Consider the following 25,555-nt stretch of genomic DNA (forward strand, 5'->3'; position numbering starts at 1 on the left):
GTCCAGTGGTGCCAGTGCGCTCTCTTGACTCACAGCACTGCATCCCCAGTGGTGCCAGTGCAATCTCTGGACTCACTGCACTGCATCCCCAGTGGTGCCAGTGCACTCTCTGGACTCACTGAAGTGCATCCCCATTGGTGCCATTGCACTCTCTGCACTCACTGCACTGCATCCCCAGTGGTGCCAGTGCACTCACTGGACTGACTACACTGCATCCCCAGTGGTGCCAGTGCGCTCTCCGGAGTCACAGCACTGCATCCCCAGTGGTGCCAGTGCACTCACTGGACACACTGTACTGCATCACAGGTGGTGCCAGTGCACTCTCTGCACTCACTGCACAGCATCCCCAGTGGTGCCAGTGCATTCACTGGACTCACTGGACTGCATCACCAGTGGTGCCAGTGCACTCTCTGGACTCACTGCAGTGCATCCCCAGTGGTGCCAGTGCACTCTCTGGACTCACTGCAGTGCATCCCCAGTGGTGCCAGTGCAGTCTCTGGACTCACTGCAGTGCATCCCCAGTGGTGCCAGAGCACTCTCTGGACTCACTGCACTGCATCCCCAGTGGTGCCAGTGCACTCTCTGGACTCACTGCACCGCATCCCCAGTGGTGTCAGTGCACTCTCTGGACTCAGTGCACTGCATCCCCAGTGGTGCCAGTGCACTCTCTGGACTCACTGCAGTGCATCCCCAGTGGTGCCAGTGCACTCTCTGGACTCACTGCACTGCATCACCAGTGGTGCCAGTGCAATCTCTGGACTCACTGTAGTGCATCCCCAGTGGTGCCAGTGCACTCTCTGGACTCACTGCAGTGCATCACCAGTGGTGCCAGTGCACTCTCTGGACTCACTGCAGTGCATCCCCAGTGGTGCCAGTGCACTCTCTGGACTCACTGCAGTGCATCCCCAGTGGCGCCAGTGCACTCTCTGCACTTACTGCACTGCATCCCCAGTGGTGCCAGTGCACTCTCTGCACTCACTGCACTGCATTCCCAGTGGTGCCAGTGAAGTCTCTGGACTCACTGCACTGCATCCCCAGTGGTGCCAGTGCACTCTCTGGACTCACTGCACTGCATCCCCACTGCTGCCAGTGCACTCTCTGGACTCACTGCACTGCATCCCCAGAGGTGCCAGTGCACTCTCTGGACTCACTGCACTGCATCCCCAGTGGTTCCAGTGCATTCACTGGACTCACTGTACTGCATCTCCAGTGGTGCCAGTGCACTCTCTGGACTCACTGCACTGCATCCCCAGTGGTGCCAGTGAGCTCTCTGGACTCACTGCACTGCATCCCCAGTGGTGCCAGTGTACTCACAGGATTCACTGCACTGCATCCCCAGTGGTGCTAGTGCAGTCTCTGGACTCACTGCAGTGCATCCCCAGTGGTGCCAGTGCACTCTCTGGACTCACTGAAGTGCATTCTCAGTGGTGCCAGTGCACTCTCTGGGCTCACTGAAGTGCATCCCCAGTGGTGCCAGTACACTCACTGGACTCACTGCACTGCATCCCCAGTGGTGCCAGTGCACTCTCTGGACTCACTGCACTGCATCCACAGTGGTGCCAGTGCACTCTCTCGACTCACTGTAGTGCATCCCCAGTGGTGCCAGTGCACTCTCTGGACTCACTGCAGTGCATCCCCAGTGGTGCCAGTGCACTCTCTGGACTCACTGCAGTGCATACCCAGTGGTGCCAGTGAAGTCTTTGGACTCACTGCACTGAATCCCCAGTGGTGCCAGTGCACTCTGTGGAGTCACTGAAGTGCATCCCCAGTGGTGCCAGTGCACTCTCTGGACTCACTGCACTGCATGTCCAGTGGTGCCAGTGCACTCTCTGGACTCACTGTACTGCATCCCCACTGGTGCCAGTGCACTATGTGGACTCACTGTACTGCATCCCCAGTGGTGACAGTGCACTCTGGACTAACTGCAGTGCATCCCCAGTGGTGCCAGTGCACTCTCTGGACTCACTGCAGTGCATCCCCAGTGGTGCCAGTGCACTCTCTGGACTCACTGCAGTACATCCCCAGTGGTGCCAGTGCACTCTCTGGACTCACTGCAGTGCATCCCCAGTGGTGCCAGTGCACTCTCTGGACTCACTGCAGTGCATCCCCAGTGGCGCCAGTGCACTCTCTGCACTCACTGCACTGCATCCCCAGTGGTGCCAGTGCACTCTCTGCACTCACTGCACTGCATTCCCAGTGGTGCCAGTGAAGTCTCTGGACTCACTGCACTGCATCCCCAGTGGTGCCAGTGCACTCTCTGGACTCACTGCACTGCATCCCCACTGCTGCCAGTGCACTCTCTGGACTCACTGCACTGCATCCCCAGTGGTGCCAGTGCACTCTCTGGACTCACTGCACTGCATCCCCAGTGGTTCCAGTGCATTCACTGGACTCACTGTACTGCATCTCCAGTGGTGCCAGTGCACTCTCTGGACTCACTGCACTGCATCCCCAGTGATGCCAGTGAGCTCTCTGGACTCACTGCACTGCATCCCCAGTGGTGCCAGTGTACTCACAGGATTCACTGCACTGCATCCCCAGTGGTGCTAGTGCAGTCTCTGGACTCACTGCAGTGCATCCCCAGTGGTGCCAGTGCACTCTCTGGACTCACTGAAGTGCATTCTCAGTGGTGCCAGTGCACTCTCTGGGCTCACTGAAGTGCATCCCCAGTGGTGCCAGTACACTCACTGGACTCACTGCACTGCATCCCCAGTGGTGCCAGTGCACTCTGTGGACTCACTGCACTGCATCCACAGTGGTGCCAGTGCACTCTCTCGACTCACTGTAGTGCATCCCCAGTGGTGCCAGTGCACTCTCTGGACTCACTGCAGTGCATCCCCAGTGGTGCCAGTGCACTCTCTGGACTCACTGCAGTGCATACCCAGTGGTGCCAGTGAAGTCTTTGGACTCACTGCACTGAATCCCCAGTGGTGCCAGTGCACTCTGTGGAGTCACTGAAGTGCATCCCCAGTGGTGCCAGTGCACTCTCTGGACTCACTGCACTGCATGTCCAGTGGTGCCAGTGCACTCTCTGGACTCACTGTACTGCATCCCCACTGGTGCCAGTGCACTATGTGGACTCACTGTACTGCATCCCCAGTGGTGACAGTGCACTCTGGACTAACTGCAGTGCATCCCCAGTGGTGCCAGTGCACTCTCTGGACTCACTGCAGTGCATCCCCAGTGGTGCCAGTGCACTCTCTGGACTCACTGCACTGCATTCCCAGTGGTGCCAGTGCACTCTCTGGACTCACTGCAGTTCATCACCAGTGGTGCCAGTGCACTCTCTGGGCTCACTGAAGTGCATCCCCAGTGGTGCCAGTACACTCACTGGACTCACTGCACTGCATCCCCAGTGGTGCCAGTGCACTCTGTGGACTCACTGCACTGCATCCACAGTGATGCCAGTGCACTCTCTCGACTCACTGTAGTGCATCCCCAGTGGTGCCAGTGCACTCTCTGGACTCACTGCAGTGCATCCCCAGTGGTGCCAGTGCACTCTCTGGACTCACTGCAGTGCATACCCAGTGGTGCCAGTGAAGTCTTTGGACTCACTGCACTGAATCCCCAGTGGTGCCAGTGCACTCTGTGGAGTCACTGAAGTGCATCCCCAGTGGTGCCAGTGCACTCTCTGGACTCACTGCACTGCATGTCCAGTGGTGCCAGTGCACTCTCTGGACTCACTGTACTGCATCCCCACTGGTGCCAGTGCACTATGTGGACTCACTGTACTGCATCCCCAGTGGTGACAGTGCACTCTGGACTAACTGCAGTGCATCCCCAGTGGTGCCAGTGCACTCTCTGGACTCACTGCAGTGCATCCCCAGTGGTGCCAGTGCGCTCTCTGGACTCACTGCACTGCATTCCCAGTGGTGCCAGTGCACTCTCTGGACTCACTGCAGTGCATCACCAGTGGTGCCAGTGCACTCTCTGGGCTCACTGAAGTGCATCCCCAGTGGTGCCAGTACACTCACTGGACTCACTGCACTGCATCCCCAGTGGTGCCAGTGCACTCTCTGGACTCACTGCACTGCATCCACAGTGATGCCAGTGCACTCTCTCGACTCACTGTAGTGCATCACCAGTGGTGCCAGTGCACTCTCTGGACTCACTGCAGTGCATCCCCAGTGGTGCCAGTGCACTCTCTGGACTCACTGCAGTGCATACCCAGTGGTGCCAGTGAAGTCTTTGGACTCACTGCACTGAATCCCCAGTGGTGCCAGTGCACTCTGTGGAGTCACTGAAGTGCATCCCCAGTGGTGCCAGTGCACTCTCTGGACTCACTGCACTGCATGTCCAGTGGTGCCAGTGCACTCTCTGGACTCACTGTACTGCATCCCCACTGGTGCCAGTGCACTATGTGGACTCACTGTACTGCATCCCCAGTGGTGACAGTGCACTCTGGACTAACTGCAGTGCATCCCCAGTGGTGCCAGTGCACTCTCTGGACTCACTGCAGTGCATCCCCAGTGGTGCCAGTGCACTCTCTGGACTCACTGCACTGCATTCCCAGTGGTGCCAGTGCACTCTCTGGACTCACTGCAGTGCATCACCAGTGGTGCCAGTGCACTCTCTGGACTCACTGCAGTGCATCCCCAGTGGCGCCAGTGCACTCTCTGGACTCACTGCACTGCATTCCCAGTGGTGCCAGTGCACTCTCTGCACTCACTGCACTGCATTCCCAGTGGTGCCAGTGAAGTCTCTGGACTCACTGCACTGCATCCCCAGTGGTGCCAGTGAACTCTCTGGACTCACTTCACTGCATCCCCAGTGGTGCCAGTGCACTCTCTGGAGTCACTGAAGTGCATCCCCAGTGGTGCCAGTGCACTCTCTGCACTCACTGCACTGCATCCCCAGTGGTGCCAGTGTACTCTCTGGACTCACTGCACTGCATCCCCAGTGGTACCAGTGCACTCACTGGACTCACTGTACTGCATCACCAGTGGTGCCAGTGCACTCTCTGGACTCACTGCACTGCATCCCCAGTGGTTCCAGTGCATTCACTGGACTCACTGTACTTTATCTCCAGTGGTGCCAGTGCACTCTCTGGACTCACTGCACTGCATCCCCAGTGGTGCCAGTGAGCTCTCTGGACTCACTGCACTGCATCCCCAGTGGTGCCAGTGTACTCACAGGATTCACTGCACTGCATCCCCAGTGGTGCTAGTGCATTCTCTGGACTCACTGCAGTGCATCCCCAGTGGTGCCAGTGCACTCTCTGGACTCACTGCAGTGCATTCTCAGTGGTGCCAGTGCACTCTCTGGGCTCACTGAAGTGCATCCCCAGTGGTGCCAGTACACTCACTGGACTCACTGCACTGCATCCCCAGTGGTGCCAGTGCACTCTCTGGACTCACTGTAGTGCATCCCCAGTGGTGCCAGTGCACTCTCTGGACTCACTGCAGTGCATCCCCAGTGGTGCCAGTGCACTCTCTGGACTCACTGCACTGCATCCCCAGTGGTGCCAGTGAAGTCTTTGGACTCACTGCACTGCATCCCCAGTGGTGCCAGTGCACTCTGTGGAGTCACTGAAGTGCATGTCCAGTGGTGCCAGTGCACTCTCTGGACTCACTGTACTGCATCCCCACTGGTGCCAGTGCACTATGTGGACTCACTGTACTGCATCCCCAGTGGTGACAGTGCACTCTCTGGACTAACTGCAATGCATCCCCAGTGGTGCCAGTGCACTCTCTGGACTCACTGCAGTGCATCCCCAGTGGTGCCAGTGCACTCTCTGGTCTCACTGCAGTGCATCCCCAGTGGTGCCAGTGCAGTCTCTGGACTCACTGCACTGCATCCCCAGTGGTGCCAGTGCACTGTCTGGACTCACTGCAGTGCATCCCCAGTGGTGTCAGTGCACTCTCTGGACTCACTGTACTGCACCCCCAGTGGTGCCAGTGCACTCACTGGACTGACTGCACTGCATCCCCAGTGGTGCCAGTGCGCTCTCTGGAGTCACAGCACTGCATCCCCAGTGGTGCCAGTGCACTCACTGGACTCACTGCACTGCATCACAGGTGGTGCCAGTGCACTCTCTGGACTCACTGCAGTGAATCCCCGGTGGTGCCAGTGTACTCAACTGCAGTCACTGCACTGCATCCCCAGTGGTGCCAGTGCACTCTCTGGACTCACTGCACTGCATCCCCAGTGGTGCCAGTGTACTCTCTGGACTCACTGCACTGCATCCCCAGTGGTGCCAGAGCACTCTCTGGACTCACTGCACTGCATCCCCAGTGGTGCCACTGCACTCTCTGGACTCACTGCACTGCATCCCCAGTGGTGTCAGTGCACTCTCTGGACTCACTGAAGTGCATACCCAGTTGTGCCAGTGCACTCTCTGGACTCAATGCACTGCATCCCCAGTGGTGCCAGTGCACTCTCTGGACTCAGTGCACTGCATCCCCAGTGGTGCCAGTGCAATCTCTGGACTCACTGTAGTGCATCCCCAGTGGTGCCAGTGCACTCTCTGGACTCGCTGCAGTGCATCCCCAGTGGTGCCAGTGCACTCTCTGGACTCACTGCACTGCATCCCCAGTGGTGCCAGTGCACTCTCTGGAGTCACTGAAGTGCATCCCCAGTGGTGCCAGTGCACTCTCTGGACTCACTGCACTGCATCACAGGTGGTGCCAGTGCACTCTCTGGACTCACTGCAGTGAATCCCCGGTGGTGCCAGTGTACTCTCTGCAGTCACTGCACTGCATCCCCAGTGGTGCCAGTGCACTCACTGGACTGCATCCCCAGTGGTGCCAGTGCACTCTCTGGACACACTGCACTGCATCCCCAGTGGTGCCAGTGTACTCTCTAGACTCACTGCAGTGCATCCCCAGTGGTGCCAGAGCACTCTCTGGACTCACTGCACTGCATCCCCAGTGGTGCCACTGCACTCTCTGGACTCACTGCACTGCATCCCCAGTGATGTCAGTGCACTCTCTGGACTCACTAAAGTGCATACCCAGTTGTGCCAGTGCACTCTCTGGACTCACTGCAGTGCATCCCCAGTGGTGCCAGTGCACTCTCTGGACTCACTGCACTGCATCCCCAGTGGTGCCAGTGAAGTCTTTGGACTCACTGCACTGCATCCCCAGTGGTGCCAGTGCACTCTGTGGAGTCACTGAAGTGCATGTCCAGTGGTGCCAGTGCACTCTCTGGACTCACTGTACTGCATCTCCACTGGTGCCAGTGCACTACGTGGACTCACTGTACTGCATCCCCAGTGGTGACAGTGCACTCTCTGGACTAACTGCAATGCATCCCCAGTGGTGCCAGTGCACTCTCTGGACTCACTGCAGTGCATCCCCAGTGGTGCCAGTGCACTCTCTGGTCTCACTGCAGTGCATCCCCAGTGGTGCCAGTGCAGTCTCTGGACTCACTGCACTGCATCCCCAGTGGTGCCAGTGCACTGTCTGGACTCACTGCAGTGCATCCCCAGTGGTGTCAGTGCACTCTCTGGACTCACTGTACTGCACCCACAGTGGTGCCAGTGCACTCACTGGACTGACTGCACTGCATCCCCAGTGGTGCCAGTGCGCTCTCTGGAGTCACAGCACTGCATCCCCAGTGGTGCCAGTGCACTCACTGGACTCACTGCACTGCATCACAGGTGGTGCCAGTGCACTCTCTGGACTCACTGCAGTGAATCCCCGGTGGTGCCAGTGTACTCTCTGCAGTCACTGCACTGCATCCCCAGTGGTGCCAGTGCACTCACTGGACTGCATCCCCAGTGGTGCCAGTGCACTCTCTGGACTCACTGCACTGCATCCCCAGTGGTGCCAGTGTACTCTCTGGACTCACTGCACTGCATCCCCAGTGGTGCCAGTGTACTCTCTGGACTCACTGCAGTGCATCCCCAGTGGTGCCAGAGCACTCTCTGGACTCACTGCACTGCATCCCCAGTGGTGCCACTGCACTCTCTGGACTCACTGCACTGCATCCCCAGTGGTGTCAGTGCACTCTCTGGACTAACTGAAGTGCATACCCAGTTGTGCCAGTGCACTCTCTGGACTCAATGCACTGCATCCCCAGTGGTGCCAGTGCACTCTCTTGACTCAGTGCACTGCATCCCCAGTGGTGCCAGTGCAATCTCTGGACTCACTGTAGTGCATCCCCAGTGGTGCCAGTGCACTCTCTGGACTCACTGCAGTGCATCCCCAGTGGTGACAGTGCACTCTCTGGACTCACTGCACTGCATCCCCAGTGGTGCCAGTGCACTCACTGGACTCACTGCACTGCATCACAGGTGGTGCCAGTGCACTCACTGGACTCACTGCACTGCATCCCCAGTGGTGCCAGTGTACTCTCTGGACTCACTGCACTGCATCCCCAGTGGTGCCAGTGCACTCACTGGACTGCATCCCCAGTGGTGCCAGTGCACTCTCTGGACTCACTGCACTGCATCCCCAGTGGTGCCAGTGTACTCTCTGGACTCACTGCACTGCATCCCCAGTGGTGCCAGTGTACTCTCTGGACTCACTGCAGTGCATCCCCAGTGGTGCCAGAGCACTCTCTGGACTCACTGCACTGCATCCCCAGTGGTGCCACTGCACTCTCTGGACTCACTGCACTGCATCCCCAGTGGTGTCAGTGCACTCTCTGGACTCACTGAAGTGCATACCCAGTTGTGCCAGTGCACTCTCTGGACTCAATGCACTGCATCCCCAGTGGTGCCAGTGCACTCTCTGGACTCACTGCAGTGCATCCCCAGTGGTGCCAGTGCAATCTCTGGACTCACTGTAGTGCATCCCCAGTGGTGCCAGTGCACTCTCTGGACTCACTGCAGTGCATCCCCAGTGGTGACAGTGCACTCTCTGGACTCACTGCACTGCATCCCCAGTGGTACCAGTGCACTCTCTGGACTCACTGCACTGCATCCCCAGTGGTGCCAGTGCACTCTCTGGACTCACTGCACTGCATGCCCAGTGGTGCCAGTGCACTCTCTGGACTCACTGTACTGCATTCCCACTGGTACCAGTGCACTCTGTGGACTCACTGTACTGCATCCCCAGTGGTGACAGTGCACTCTCTGGACTCACAGCAGTGCATCCCCAGTGGTGCCAGTGCACTCTCTGGACTCACTGCACTGCATCCCCAGTGGTGCCAGTGCACTCTCTGGACTCACTGCACTGCATCCCCAGTGGTGCCAGTGAAGTCTTTGGACTCACTGCACTGCATCCCCAGTGGTGCCAGTGCACTCTGTGGAGTCACTGAAGTGCATGTCCAGTGGTGCCAGTGCACTCTCTGGACTCACTGTACTGCATCTCCACTGGTGCCAGTGCACTACGTGGACTCACTGTACTGCATCCCCAGTGGTGACAGTGCACTCTCTGGACTAACTGCAATGCATCCCCAGTGGTGCCAGTGCACTCTCTGGACTCACTGCAGTGCATCCCCAGTGGTGCCAGTGCACTCTCTGGTCTCACTGCAGTGCATCCCCAGTGGTGCCAGTGCAGTCTCTGGACTCACTGCACTGCATCCCCAGTGGTGCCAGTGCACTGTCTGGACTCACTGCAGTGCATCCCCAGTGGTGTCAGTGCACTCTCTGGACTCACTGTACTGCACCCCCAGTGGTGCCAGTGCACTCACTGGACTGACTGCACTGCATCCCCAGTGGTGCCAGTGCGCTCTCTGGAGTCACAGCACTGCATCCCCAGTGGTGCCAGTGCACTCACTGGACTCACTGCACTGCATCACAGGTGGTGCCAGTGCACTCTCTGGACTCACTGCAGTGAATCCCCGGTGGTGCCAGTGTACTCTCTGCAGTCACTGCACTGCATCCCCAGTGGTGCCAGTGCACTCACTGGACTGCATCCCCAGTGGTGCCAGTGCACTCTCTGGACTCACTGCACTGCATCCCCAGTGGTGTCAGTGTACTCTCTGGACTCACTGCACTGCATCCCCAGTGGTGCCAGTGTACTCTCTGGACTCACTGCAGTGCATCCCCAGTGGTGCCAGAGCACTCTCTGGACTCACTGCACTGCATCCCCAGTGGTGCCACTGCACTCTCTGGACTCACTGCACTGCATCCCCAGTGGTGTCAGTGCACTCTCTGGACTCACTGAAGTGCATACCCAGTTGTGCCAGTGCACTCTCTGGACTCACTGCACTGCATCCCCAGTGGTGCCAGTGCACTCTCTGGACTCAGTGCACTGCATCCCCAGTGGTGCCAGTGCAATCTCTGGACTCACTGTAGTGCATCCCCAGTGGTGCCAGTGCACTCTCTGGACTCACTGCAGTGCATCCCCAGTGGTGACAGTGCACTCTCTGGACTCACTGCACTGCATCCCCAGTGGTGCCAGTGCACTCACTGGACTCACTGCACTGCATCACAGGTGGTGCCAGTGCACTCTCTGGACTCACTGCAGTGAATCCCCGGTGGTGCCAGTGTACTCTCTGCAGTCACTGCACTGCATCCCCAGTGGTGCCAGTGCACTCACTGGACTGCATCCCCAGTGGTGCCAGTGCACTCTCTGGACTCACTGCACTGCATCCCCAGTGGTGCCAGTGTACTCTCTGGACTCACTGCAGTGCATCCCCAGTGGTGCCAGAGCACTCTCTGGACTCACTGCACTGCATCCCCAGTGGTGCCAGTGCACTCTCTGGACTCACTGCACTGCATCCCCAGTGGTGTCAGTGCACTCTCTGGACTCACTGAAGTGCATACCCAGTTGTGCCAGTGCACTCTCTGGACTCACTGCAGTGCATCCCCAGTGGTGCCAGTGCACTCTCTGGACTCACTGTACTGCATCCCCAGTGGTGCCAGTGCACTCTGTGGAGTCACTGAAGTGCATGTCCAGTGATGCCAGTGCACTCTCTGGACTCACTGTACTGCATCCCCACTGGTGCCAGTGCAGTATGTGGACTCACTGTACTGCATCCCCAGTGGTGACAGTGCACTCTCTGGACTAACTGCAATGCATCCCCAGTGGTGCCAGTGCACTCTCTGGACTCACTGCAGTGCATCCCCAGTGGTGCCAGTGCACTCTCTGGACTCACTGCACTGCATCCCCAGTGGTGCCAGTGCAGTCTCTGGACTCACTGCACTGCATCCCCAGTGGTGCCAGTGCACTGTCTGGACTCACTGCAGTGCATCCCCAGTGGTGTCAGTGCACTCTCTGGACTCACTGTACTGCACCCCCAGTGGTGCCAGTGCACTCACTGGACTGACTGCACTGCATCCCCAGTGGTGCCAGTGCGCTCTCTGGAGTCACAGCACTGCATCATCAGTGGTGCCAGTGCACTCACTGGACTCACTGCACTGCATCACAGGTGGTGCCAGTGCACTCTCTGGACTCACTGCAGTGAATCCCCGGTGGTGCCAGTGTACTCTCTGCAGTCACTGCACTGCATCCCCAGTGGTGCCAGTGCACTCACTGGACTGCATCCCCAGTGGTGCCAGTGCACTCTCTGGACTCACTGCACTGCATCCCCAGTGGTGCCAGTGTACTCTCTGGACTCACTGCAGTGCATCCCCAGTGGTGCCAGAGCACTCTCTGGACTCACTGCACTGCATCTCCAGTGGTGCCACTGCACTCTCTGGACTCACTGCACTGCATCCCCAGTGCTGCCAGTGCACTCTCTGGACTCACTGTACTGCATCACCAGTGGTGCCAGTGCACTCTCTGGACTCACTGCACTGTATCCCCAGTGGTGCCAGTGCACTCTCTGGACTCACTGCACTGCATCCCCAGTGGTGCCAGTGCACTCTCTGGAGTCACTGCAGTGCATCCCCAGTGGTGCCAGTGCACTCTCTGGACTCACTGCACTGCATGCCCAGTGGTGCCAGTGCACTCTCTGGACTCACTGCACTGCATCCGCTCATGATCGGAGGATTCGGCAACTGAGTAGTCCCCCTCATAATCGGTGCCCCCGACATAGCATTCCCGCGAATAAACAACATAAGCTTTTGACTCCTCCCCCCATCATTCCTCCTACTACTAGTCTCATCCACTGTAGAAGCTGGCGCCGGCACAGGCTGAACTGTCTACCCTCCCCTAGCAGGTAACCTTGCCCACGCCGGAGCTTCAGTAGACCTGGCTATCTTCTCACTCCACTTAGCCGGTATCTCCTCCATCCTTGGGGCCATCAACTTTATCACCACAGCCATCAACATAAAACCCCCCGCACTCTCACAATACCAAACCCCACTATTTGTCTGATCCGTACTAATTACCGCCATCCTACTCCTTCTATCACTCCCCGTACTCGCCGCCGGTATTACAATATTACTAACTGATCGAAACCTAAACACCACATTCTTCGACCCCGCTGGAGGAGGAGACCCAATCCTGTACCAACACCTATTCTGATTCTTCGGACACCCAGAAGTCTATATTCTGATCCTACCGGGGTTCGGAATCATCTCACACGTAGTCACGTACTACTCAGGCAAAAAGGAGCCCTTCGGCTACATGGGAATAGTCTGAGCCATACTATCCATCGGCTTCCTAGGATTCATCGTCTGAGCTCACCACATGTTTACAGTAGGAATAGACGTTGATACCCGAGCCTACTTTACATCAGCCACTATAATCATTGCCATCCCTACCGGAATCAAAGTATTTAGCTGACTAGCCACCCTGCACGGAGGAACAATCAAATGAGACCCCCCCAATACTATGAGCTCTAGGATTTATCTTCCTATTTACCATCGGAGGATTAACAGGAATCGTTCTTGCAAACTCTTCCCTAGACATCGCCCTGCACGACACGTACTACGTAGTTGCCCACTTCCACTACGTCCTATCCATAGGCGCCGTCTTTGCCATTCTAGCAGGATTTACTCACTGATTCCCACTACTCACTGGGTTTACCCTACACCAAACATGAGCAAAAGCCCACTTCGGGGTAATATTTACAAGAGTAAACCTAACGTTCTTCCCCCAGCACTTCCTAGGCCTAGCAGGAATACCCCGACGATACTCGGACTATCCCGACGCCTACACACTATGAAACACCATTTCCTCCATCGGCTCCCTAATCTCAATAGTAGCCGTAATCATACTAATATTCATCATCTGAGAAGCCTTTCCGGCCAAACGAAAAGTCCTACAACCAGAACTAACTACCACAAACGTTGAATGAATCCACGGCTGCCCTCCCCCATACCATACTTTCGAGGAACCGGCCTTCGTCCAAGTACAAGAAAGGAAGGAATCGAACCCTCACATGCTGGTTTCAAGCCAACTGCATTAACCGCTCATGCTTCTTTCTTATGAGACGTTAGTAAACCAATTACATAGCCTTGTCAAGACTAAATCACAGGTAAAAATCCTGTACATCTCATGTGGCCAACCACTCCCAACTAGGATTCCAAGACGCCTCATCACCCATCATAGAAGAACTCGTTGAATTCCACGACCACGCCCTAATCGTTGCCCTAGCTATCTGCAGCCTAGTTCTCTACCTTTTAGCCCACATACTAACAGAAAAACTCTCGTCCAATGCTGTAGACGCCCAAGAAGTAGAGCTGATCTGGACAATCCTACCTGCTATCGTCCTGGTACTCCTCGCCCTCCCATCCCTACAAATCCTCTACATAATGGACAAAATCGATGAACCAGACCTCACCCTAAAAGCCATCGGCCACCAATGATACTGAAGCTACGAATACACAGACTTCAAAGACCTATCATTCGACTCCTACATAGTGCCCACCCCAGACTTACCCAACGGCCACTTCCGACTGCTAGAAGTTGACCACCGCGTAGTTATCCCAATAGAATCCCCCATCCGCGTGATCATTACTGCAGGAGACGTACTCCACTCCTGAGCAGTCCCAACGCTCGGAGTTAAAACAGACGCAATCCCAGGCCGACTAAACCAAACTTCATTCATTACCACCCGGCCTGGGATTTTTTACGGACAATGCTCAGAAATTTGCGGGGCTAATCACAGCTACATACCCATTGTAGTAGAATCAACCCCACTCCCACATTTCGAGGCCTGATCGTCCCTTCTATCATCATCCTAATCATTAAGAAGCTATGCAACAGCACTAGCCTTTTAAGCTAGCCAAAGAGGGACTTCCCCCTCCTTAATGATATGCCACAGCTTAACCCCGCACCATGATTTTCAATCATAATTATAACCTGATTAACCCTAGCACTCCTCATCCAACCAAAACTACTAGCCTTCACCACAACTAACCCCCCATCAAATAAGACCTCCCTCACTACCAAACCCACACCATGATCCTGACCATGAACCTAAGCTTCTTTGACCAATTTTCCAGCCCCAATCTATTTGGCATCCCCTTAATCCTACTATCCCTACTCTTCCCAGCCCTACTATTCCCGTCCCCAAACAACCGATGAATCAACAACCGCCTTTCTACTATCCAAACATGACTCCTTCACCTAATCACAAAACAACTAATAGTCCCACTCAACAAAAATGGCCACAAATGAGCCATAATATTTACATCCCTAATAATCATACTTCTTACAATCAACCTTCTAGGCCTCCTTCCATATACATTCACCCCAACCACCCAACTATCTATGAACATAGCCCTAGCCTTCCCACTATGGCTCGCCACACTACTAACAGGCCTACGAAACCAACCATCAGCCTCTTTAGCCCACCTATTACCCGAAGGTACCCCTACACCCCTAATCCCCGCACTAATCCTGATCGAAACAACCAGCCTACTAATCCGCCCCCTAGCCCTCGGAGTCCGCCTTACAGCCAACCTTACAGCAGGACACTTACTCATCCAACTCATCTCTACAGCCTCCATTGCATTAATACCCACCCTTCCTGCAGTATCCATCCTAACAATAATCATCCTACTACTCCTAACCATCCTAGAAGTAGCAGTAGCCATAATCCAGGCCTACGTCTTCGTGCTCCTTCTAAGCCTATACTTACAAGAAAACATCTAATGGCACACCAAGCACACTCATACCACATAGTTGACCCAAGCCCTTGACCAATCTTCGGGGCAGCCGCCGCCCTACTCACAACCTCAGGATTAATCATGTGATTCCACTACAACTCATCCATACTACTAACCCTAGGCCTCATCTCAATACTCCTAGTAATACTCCAATGATGACGAGACATTGTACGAGAAAGCACCTTCCAAGGCCATCACACTCCCACAGTCCAAAAAGGCCTACGATACGGCATAATCCTTTTCATCACATCCGAAGCATTCTTCTTCTTAGGGTTCTTCTGAGCGTTCTTCCACTCGAGCCTGGCCCCAACCCCAGAACTAGGAGGCCAATGACCCCCAACAGGAATTAAACCACTCAACCCGATAGAAGTCCCCCTACTAAACACAGCCATCCTACTAGCTTCAGGCGTTACCGTAACGTGAGCCCATCACAGCATCACAGAAGGAAACCGAAAACACGCCATCCACGCCCTAACCCTAACGATCCTCCTGGGATTCTACTTCACAGCCCTACAAGCAATAGAATACCACGAAGCCCCATTCTCAATCGCCGATAGCGTCTACGGATCTACCTTCTTCGTTGCCACTGGATTCCACGGACTCCACGTAATCATCGGATCCTCCTTCCTGACCGTCTGCCTCTTCCGACTGATCAAGTCCCACTTTACATCAGACCACCACTTCGGATTCGAGGCAGCAGCCTGATACTGACACTTCGTAGACGTCATCTGACTATTCCTCTACATAACCATCTACTGATGAGGATCTTGCTCTTCTAGTATATTAATTACAATTGACTTCCAATCTCTAGAATCTGGTATAAACCCAGAGGAGAGCAATGAACGCACTCATGTTCATATTCGCCCTATCATCAATCCTAAGCGCCGCCCTAACCGCATTAAACTTCTGACTCGCCCAAATAAACCCCGACTCAGAGAAACTCTCACCGTACGAATGTGGATTCGACCCACTTGGATCTGCTCGATTACCATTCTCAGTCCGATTCTTCCTCAGTAGCCATCCTGTTCGTCCTATTCGACCTAGAAATCGCCCTCCTACTCCCCCTGCCATGAGCCGTCCAACTCCAATCCCCCCTAATGACCCTCACCTGAACTGTAGTGATCCTCCTTCTCCTAACACTCGGACTGGCCTACGAGTGAATTCAAGGGGGCCTAGAATGAGCAGAATAACAGAAAGTTAGTCTAACCAAAAAGATAGCTGGTTTCGACCCAGCAGATTACAGCCAACCCTGTAACTTTCTTATGTCGCCCCTACATTTAAGCTTCTACTCAGCCTTCATTTTCAGCGGACTAGGACTAGCCTTCCACCGAACCCACCTAGTATCCGCCCTACTATGCCTTGAAAGCATAATATTATCGATATTCGTAGGCCTATCAATATGATCCATCGAAAACCAAGTCTCCTCATTCACCATGGTACCAATTCTCATGCTAACCTTCTCAGCGTGTGAGGCGGGCACAGGCCTGGCCATCCTAGTAGCCTCCACCCGCACACATGGCTCCGACCATCTACACAACCTAAACCTCCTGCAATGCTAAAAATCATCCTACCCACAATCATACTTCTTCCAACAGCCCTGCTGTCTCCACCAAAATTTCTATGGACTAACACCACCTTATACAGCCTCCTAATCGCTGCCCTAAGCCTACAGTGATTAATCCCAACCTACTACCCCTACAAATTTTTATCCAACTGAACAGGAATTGACCAAATCTCATCCCCCCTCCTAGTACTATCCTGCTGACTACTCCCACTCATAATCATAGCAAGCCAAAACCACCTGCAACAAGAACCCCTACAACGCAAACGAATCTTTATCTCAACCTTAGTCGCAGTCCAGCCATTCATCCTACTAGCCTTTTCCACCACAGAACTAGCACTATTTTACATCTCATTTGAAGCAACCCTCATTCCCACCCTAATCTTAATCACCCGATGGGGGAACCAACCAGAACGCCTAAGCGCTGGCATCTACCTGCTATTCTACACGCCAGTAAGCTCTCTACCCCTGCTAATCACAATCATACACCTATACGTGAAAATTGGCACCCTGCACCTGCCAACCCTACAACTAACCCACCCAACCCTATCCACCTCATGGACAGGAATACTATCAGGTCTAGCACTGCTCATAGCATTCATAGTAAAAGCCCCACTATACGGCCTACACCTCTGACTGCCAAAAGCCCACGTAGAAGCACCCATCGCAGGCTCAATACTCCTCGCCGCCCTACTACTAAAGCTAGGAGGATACGGAATTATACGAGTCACTCTATTTATGGGCCCACTGTCCAACCTCCTGCACTACCCCTTCCTAACCCTGGCCCTATGAGGCGCCCTAATGACTAGCTCAATCTGCCTACGACAGACAGACCTAAAATCACTAATCGCTTATTCATCCGTTAGCCACATAGGCCTAGTTATCGCCGCAGGAATAATCCAAACCCACTGATCATTCTCAGGGGCAATGATCCTAATAATTTCCCATGGACTAACTTCCTCCATACTATTCTGCCTAGCCAACACAAACTATGAACGTACGCACAGCCGAATTCTACTACTCACACGAGGCCTACAACCTCTCCTACCACTCATAGCTACCTGATGATTGCTGGCCAATCTAACAAACATAGCCTTACCCCCAACAACAAACCTCATAGCAGAGCTAACCATTATAATCACCTTATTCAACTGATCTGCCTTCACGATCATCCTAACAGGAATCGCAACCCTACTAACCGCCTCCTACACCTTATTCATACTACTAATGACCCAACGAGGCTCAATCCCCTCCCACATCACATCTATGCAAAACTCAACCACGCGAGAACACCTGCTCATAACACTCCACATTATCCCAATATTCCTCCTAATCCTCAAACCCGAACTGATCTCCGGAATCCCCTCATGCAAGTATAGTTTAAACCAAACATTAGACTGTGATTCTAAGAATAGAAGTTCAAACCTTCTTACCTGCCGAGGGGAGGGTTTAACCAACAAGAGCTGCTAACTCTTACATCTGAGCCTAAAACCTCAGCCCCCTTACTTTTAAAGGATAACAGCAATCCACTGGTCTTAGGAACCACCCATCTTGGTGCAAATCCAAGTAAAAGTAGTGAACCCCACACTACTAATCAACTCCCTCACACTACTCACGCTGACAATCCTCCTAACCCCAGTCATCCTGCCATTTCTATTTAAAAACTTTAAAAACACCCCACAAGCCACCACCCGCGCTGTTAAAACCGCATTCCTAATTAGCCTAGCCCCTACAACCGCATTCATCTACTCGGGAGTAGAATCTGTCACCTGCCACTGGGAGTGAAAATTCATTATAAACTTTAAAATCCCCCTGAGCCTAAAAATAGACCAATACTCAATAACATTTCTTCCAATCGCCCTATTTGTAACATGATCAATCCTACAATTCGCCATATGATACATGGCCTCAGAGCCATACGTAACAAAATTTTTCACCTACCTACTGACATTCCTAGTCGCCATACTCCTCCTAACAACCGCAAACAACATATTCCTCCTATTCGTAGGCTGGGAAGGAGTACGAATCATGTCCTTCCTTCTCATCGGCTGATGACAAGGCCGAGCAGATGCCAACACCGCCGCCCTACAAGCCGTAATCTACAACCGAATCGGAGACGTCGGACTGATCCTGAGCATAGCATGACTAGCTTCAACATTCAACACCTGAGAGATCCAACAAGCCGTACACCCCCACCAAACCCCAATCCTCCCCCTCATAGGATTAATCCTCGCAGCCGCAGGAAAATCCGCCCAATTTGGACTCCACCCATGACTGCCCGCAGCAATAGAAGGCCCCACCCCAGTATCAGCCCTACTGCACTCCAGTACCATAGTAGTAGCCGGAATCTTCCTGCTCATCCGCATGCACCCCCTGCTAGCCACCAACCAGACAGCCCTAACTGCCTGCCTATGCCTAGGTGCTCTATCAACCCTATTCGCTGCCACATGCGCCCTAACCCAAAATGACATCAAAAAAATCATTGCTTTCTCAACATCCAGCCAACTAGGACTAATAATAGTCACTATCGGACTAAACCTCCCACAACTAGCCTTCCTACACATCTCAACCCATGCCTTCTTTAAAGCCATACTATTCCTATGCTCAGGGTCTATCATCCACAACCTAAACGGAGAACAAGATATCCGAAAGATAGGAGGCCTACAGAAAATACTCCCAGTCACTACTTCCTGCCTAACCATCGGAAACCTGGCGCTGATAGGAACCCCATTCCTAGCCGGATTCTACTCAAAAGACCTCATCATCGAAAGCTTAAACACATCATACCTAAATACTTGAGCCCTACTCCTAACCCTTATAGCCACAGCATTCACCGCAACCTACAGCATCCGCATAACCATCCTAGTCCAAGCTGGACAAACCCGAATCCCCCCAATAGTATCAATAAACGAAAACAACCCACTAATCACCGCCCCCCTAACCCGACTCGCCCTAGGCAGCATTACAGCAGGAATAATCATTACCTCTTTCATCACACCAACCAAAACCCCCCCAATAACCATACCCCTTATCACCAAAACCGCTGCCATCCTCATAACAATCCTAGGAATCATCCTAGCCCTAGAACTATCGAACATAACACACACCCTCACTCACCCCAAACCAAACCCCCTCATAAACTTCTCCTCTGCATTAGGGTACTTCAACCCCCTAGTACACCGATTCTTCTCCAAAAACCTACTAGAAAAGGGACAAAACATTGCCCTACACTTGATCGACCTCTCCTGACTCAAAAAAATAGGGCCAGAGGGCCTTGCTGAACTACAAGTAGCCGCAAGCAAAGCCGCAACCTCAATACACACAGGGCTAATTAAGGCCTACCTAGGATCCTTCGCCCTCTCCATCCTGGTAATAATCCTAATAACACACAGACTCACTAATGGCCCCTAACATCCGCAAATCCCATCCCCTACTAAAAATAATCAACAACTCCCTAATCGACCTACCCGCCCCCTCCAACATCTCTGCCTGATGAAACTTCGGCTCCCTTCTAGCCATCTGCTTAGCCACACAAATCCTAACAGGCCTGCTACTAGCCATACACTACACCGCAGACACTTCACTCGCCTTCTCCTCAGTAGCTCACACATGCCGAGACGTCCAGTACGGATGGCTCATCCGCAACCTCCACGCCAACGGTGCTTCGCTCTTCTTTATCTGCATCTACTTACACATCGGACGAGGCCTCTACTACGGCTCCTACCTATACAAAGAAACCTGAAACACAGGAGTAATCCTCCTACTCACCCTAATAGCAACTGCCTTCGTAGGGTATGTCCTACCATGAGGACAAATGTCATTCTGAGGGGCCACCGTAATCACCAACCTATTCTCAGCCATCCCGTACATTGGGCAAACTCTAGTAGAATGAGCCTGAGGAGGATTCTCAGTAGACAATCCAACCTTAACCCGATTCTTCGCCATCCACTTCCTACTGCCCTTCCTAATTGCAGGAATCACCCTAGTCCACCTAACCTTCCTACACGAATCAGGCTCAAATAACCCACTAGGAATCGTATCAGACTGCGACAAAATCCCATTCCACCCATACTTCTCCATTAAAGACAGCTTAGGGCTTACCCTAATAATCACCCCTCTAATAGCACTAACCCTATTTTCACCGAACCTCCTGGTTCTTGGAATCCTAGTTGGGAGTGGTTGGCCACATGAGATGTACAGGATTTTTACCTGTGATTTAGTCTTGACAAGGCTATGTAATTGGTTTACTAACGTCTCATAAGAAAGAAGCATGAGCGGTTAATGCAGTTGGCTTGAAACCCATCCCCAGTGGTGCAAGTGCACTCTCTGAACTCACTGAAGTGCATCCCCAGTGGTGCCAGTGCACTCTCTGCACTCACTGCACTGCATCCCCAGTGGTGCCAGTGCGCTCTCTGGAGTCACAGCACTGCATCCCCAGTGGTGCCAGTGCACTCTGTGGACTCACTGTAGTGCATCCCCAGTGGTGCCAGTGCACTCTCTGGACTCACTGCACTGCATCCCCAGTGGTGCCAGTGCAATCTCTGGACTCACTGCAGTGCATCCCCAGTGGTGCCAGTGCACTCTCTGGACTCACTGCACTGCAGCCCCAGTGGTGCCAGTGCACTCTCTGGACTCACTGCACTGCATCCCCAGTGGTGCCAGTGCACTCTCTGGACTCACTGCAGTGCATCCCCAGTGGTGCCAGTGCACTCTCTGGACTCACTGCACTGCATCCCCAGTGGTGCCAGTGCGCTCTCTGGAGTCACAGCACTGCATCCCCAGTGGTGCCAGTGCAATCTCTGGACTCACTGCACTGCATCCCCACTGGTGCCAGTGCACTCTCTGGACTCACTGAAGTGCATCCCCATTGGTGCCATTGCACTCTCTGCACTCACTGCACTGCATCCCCAGTGGTGCCAGTGCACTCACTGGACTGACTGCACTGCATCCCCAGTGGTGCCAGTGCGCTCTCCGGAGTCACAGCACTGCATCCCCAGTGGCGCCAGTGCACTCACTGGACACACTGTACTGCATCACAGGTGGTGCCAGTGCACTCTCTGCACTCACTGCACAGCATCCCCAGTGGTGCCAGTGCATTCACTGGACTCACTGGACTGCATCACCAGTGGTGCCAGTGCACTCTCTGGACTCACTGCACTGCATCCCCAGTGGTGCCAGTGCACTCTCTGGACTCACTGCACTGCATCCCCAGTGGTGCCAGTGCAGTCTCTGGACTCACTGCAGTGCATCCCCAGTGGTGCCAGAGCACTCTCTGGACTCACTGCAGTGCATCCCCAGTGGTGCCAGTGCACTCTCTGGACTCACTGAAGTGCATTCTCAGTGGTTGCAGTGCACTCTGTGGACTCACTGCAGTGCATCCCCAGTGGTGCCAGTGCGCTCTCTGGACTCACTGCAGTGCATCCCCAGTGGTGCCAGTGCACTCTCTGGACTCACTGCACTGCATCCCCAGTGCTGCCAGTGCACTCTCTGGACTCACTGCACTGCATCCCCAGTGGTGCCAGTGCACTCTCTGGACTCACTGCAGTGCATCCCCAGTGGTGCCAGTGCACTCTCTGGACTCACTGCACTGCATCCCCAGTGGTGCCACTGCACTCTCTGGACTCACTGCAGTGCATCCCCAGTGGTGCCAGTGCACTCTCTGGACTCACTGCAGTGCATCCCCACTGCTGCCAGTGCACTCTCTGGACTCACAGCAGTGCATCCCCAGTGGTGCCAGTGCACTCTCTGGACTCACTGCACTGCATCCCCAGTGGTGCCAATGCACTCTCTGGACTCACAGCACTGCATCCCCAGTGGTGCCAGTGCACTCTCTGGACTCACTGCACTGCATCCCCAGTGGTGCCAGTGCACTCTCTGGACTCACTGCACTTCATCCCCAGTGGTGCCAGTGCACTCTCTGGAGTCACTGCACTACATCCCCAGTGGTGCCAGTGCGCTCACTGGACTCACTGTACTGCATCATCAGTGGTGCCAGAGCACTCTCTGGAGTGACTGCAGTGCATCCCCAGTGGTGCCAGTGCACTCTCTGGACTCACTGCACTGCATCCCCAGTGGTGCCAATGCACTCTCTGGACTCACTGCACTGCATCCCCAGTGGTGCCAGTGCACTCACTGGACTCACTGCACTACATCCCAATGGTACCAGTGCACTCTCTGGACTCACTGCACTGCATCCCCAGTGGTGCCAGTGCACTCTCTCGAGTCACTGCACTACATCCTCAGTGGTGCCAGTGCACTCACTGGACTCACTGTACTGCATTCCTAGTGGTGCTAGTGCACTCTCTGGACTCACTGCAGTGCATCCCCAGTGGTGCCAGTGCACTCTTTGGACTCACTGAAGTGCATTCTCAGTGGTGCCAGTGCACTCTCTGGACTCACTGCACTGCATCCCCAGTGGTGCCAGTACACTTACTGGACTCACTGCACTGCATCCCCAGTGGTGCCAGTGCACTCTCTGGACTCACTGCACTGCATCCCCAGTGGTGCCAGTGCACTCTCTGGACTCACTGCACTGCATCCCCAGTGCTGCCTGTGCACTCTCTGGAGTAACTGCAGTGCATCACCAGTGGTGCCATTGCACTCTCTGGACTCACTGCACTGCATCCCCAGTTGTGCCAGTGCACTCTCTGCATTCACTGCACTGCACTACCCAGTGGTGCCAGTGCACTCACTGGACTCACTGCAGTGCATTCCCTCTGGTGCCAGTGCACTCTCTGGACTCACTGCAGTGCATCCCCAGTGGTGCCAGTGCACTCTCTGAACTCACTGCACTGCATCCCCAGTGGTGCCAGTGCACTCTCTGGACTCACTGCAATGCATCACCTGTGGTGCCAGTGCACTCTCTGGACTCACTGAAGTGCATCCCCAGTGGTGCCAGTGCAATCTCTGGACTCACTGCACTGCATTCCCAGTGGTGCCAGTGCACACTCTGGACTCACTGCACTGCATCCCCAGTGGTGCCAGTGCACTCTCTGGAATCACTGCACTGCAACCCCAGTGGTGCCAGTGCACTCTCTGGACTCACTGCACTGCATCCCCAGTGGTGCCAGTGCACTCTCTGGACTCACTTCAGTGCATCCCCAGTGGTGCCAGAGCACTCTCTGGACTCACTGCACTGCATCCCCAGTGGTGCCAGTGCACTCTCTGGACTCACTGCACTGCAACCCCAGTGGTGCCAGTGCACTGTCTGGACTCACTGCACTGCATCCCCAGTATTGCCAGTGCACTCTCTGGACTCACTGCACTGCATCCCCAGTGCTGCCAGTGCACTCTCTGGACTCACTGCACTGCATCCCCAGTGGTGCCAGTGCACTCTCTGGACTCACTGCACTGCATGTCCAGTGGTGCCAGTGCACTCTCTGCACTCACTGCACTGCATCCCCAGTGGTGCCAGTGCACTCACTGGACTCACTGCAGTGCATTCCCTCTGGTGCCAGTGCACTCTCTGGACTCACTGCACTGCATCCCCAGTGGTGCCAGTGCACTCTCTGGACTCACTGCACTGCAGCCCCAGTGGTGCCAGTGCACTCTCTGGACTCACTGCAGTGCATCACCAGTGGTGCCAGTGCACTCTCTGGACTCACTGAAGTGCATCCCCAGTGGTGCCAGTGCACTCTCTGGACTCACTGCAGTGCATCACCAGTGGTGCCAGTGCACTCTCTGGACTCACTGCACTGCATCCCCAGTGGTGCCAGAGCACTCTCTGGACTCACTGCACTGCATCCTCTGTGCTGCCAGTGCACTCTCTGGACTCACTGCACTGCATCCCCAGTGGTGCCATTGCACTCTCTGGACTCACTGTACTGCATCTCCAGTGGAGCGCGTGCACTCTCTGGACTCACTGAAGTGCATCCCCAGTGGTGCCAGTGCACTCTCTGGACTCACTGCACTGCATCCCCAGTGGTGCTAGTGCACTCTGTGGACTCACTGCAGTGCATCCCCAGTGGTGCCAGTGCACTCTCTGGACTCACTGAAGGGCATTCTCAGTGGTGCCAGTGCACTCTCTGGACTCACTGCAGTGTTTCCCCAGTGGTGCCAGTGCACTCACTGGACTGACTGCACTGCATCCCCAGTGGTGCCAGTGCACTCTCTGGACTCACCGCACCGCATCCCCAGTGGTGCCAGTGCACTCTCTGGAGTAACTGCAGTGCATCACCAGTGGTGCCAGTGCACTCTCTGGACTCACTGCACTGCATCGCCAGTGGTGCCAGTGCACTCTCTGGACTCACTGCACTGCATCCCCAGTGGTGCCAGAGCACTCTCTGGACTCACTGTACTGCATCCCCACTGCTGCCAGTGCACTCTCTGAACTCACTGCACTGCATCCCCAGTGGTGCCAGTGCACTCTCTGGACTCCCGGCACCGCATCCCCAGTGGTGCCAGTGCACTCTCTGGGCTCACTGCAGTGCATCCCCAGTGGTGCCAGTGCACTCTCTGGACTCACTGAAGTGCATTCTCAGTGGTGCCAGTGCACTCTGTGGACTCACTGCAGTGCATCCCCAGTGGTGCCAGTGCGATCTCTGGACTCACTGCAGTGCATCCCCAGTGGTGCCAGTGCACTCTCTGGACTCACTGCACTGCATCCCCAGTGGAGCCCGTGCACTCTGTGGACTCACTGCAGTGCATCCCCAGTGGTGCCAGTGCTCTCTCTGGACTCACTGCACTGCATCCCCAGTGGTGCCAGTGCACTCTCTGGACTCACTGCAGTGCATCCCCAGTGGTGCCAGTGCACTCTCTGGACTCACTGCACTGCATCCCCAGTGGTACCAGTGCACTCTGTGGACTCACTGCAGTGCATCCCCAGTGGTGCCAGTGCAATCTCTGGACTCACTGCACTGCATCCCCAGTGGTGCCAATGCACTCTCTGGACTCACTGCACTGCATCCCCAGTGGTGCCAGTGCACTCTCTGGACTCACTGAAGTGCATCCCCAGTGGTGCCAGTGCACTCTCTGGAGTCACTGCACTGCATCCCCAGTGGTGCTAGTGCACTCTGTGGACTCACTGCAGTGCATCCCCAGTGGTGCCAGTGCACTCTACGGACTCACTGAAGGGCATTCTCAGTGGTGCCAGTGCACTCTCT

At 54.8% G+C, this 25,555-nt stretch overlaps 1 long non-coding RNA gene across 1 annotated transcript in view; it reads left to right on the forward strand.

Annotated features, from left to right (window-relative positions):
* Positions 1–13,209, forward strand: part of LOC308187011 — a 30,372-nt gene extending 17,163 nt beyond the window's left edge. The window contains exon 2 of the long non-coding RNA XR_013944412.1: positions 12,855–13,209. This is a non-coding gene — a long non-coding RNA (uncharacterized lncRNA). The remainder of the gene's footprint in view (positions 1–12,854) is intronic.
* Positions 13,210–25,555: the final 12,346 nt, after the last annotated feature.

The sequence above is a fragment of the Anser brachyrhynchus genome, assembly GCF_964034855.1.
Source record: "Anser brachyrhynchus genome assembly, contig: SCAFFOLD_111, whole genome shotgun sequence".
NCBI classification, from domain to species: domain Eukaryota; kingdom Metazoa; phylum Chordata; class Aves; order Anseriformes; family Anatidae; genus Anser; species Anser brachyrhynchus.